This window comes from Austrofundulus limnaeus, unplaced genomic scaffold (assembly GCF_001266775.1).
Source record: "Austrofundulus limnaeus strain Quisiro unplaced genomic scaffold, Austrofundulus_limnaeus-1.0 Scaffold791, whole genome shotgun sequence".
Classification (NCBI taxonomy): domain Eukaryota; kingdom Metazoa; phylum Chordata; class Actinopteri; order Cyprinodontiformes; family Rivulidae; genus Austrofundulus; species Austrofundulus limnaeus.
Genome location: NW_013953193.1, coordinates 1 through 249, shown reverse-complemented (window position 1 = coordinate 249; position 249 = coordinate 1).

Sequence of the window (249 nt, the reverse complement as noted above, 5' to 3'; positions counted from 1 at the left end):
CTGAACTCTTTCAGCTCTCATGGAGAGCTATCAAAAATAAGCCTTTCACTCTTTCCTTTCCCTTGGGAAATGATCTTGTTCTCAAGAGATTTGTTATTTTGCTGATAAAACAAGTCAAAATAAACATTCTGTCTCTATTGCTGTTCTTTTAAACGTATAATTCAAATGCTTCAACCCCTTTAAAATGTGTTGAACTTGTCTTTAATTTTTCAAGGGCTCTTTAGTAATAGTCATTTTATAACTTTGCAT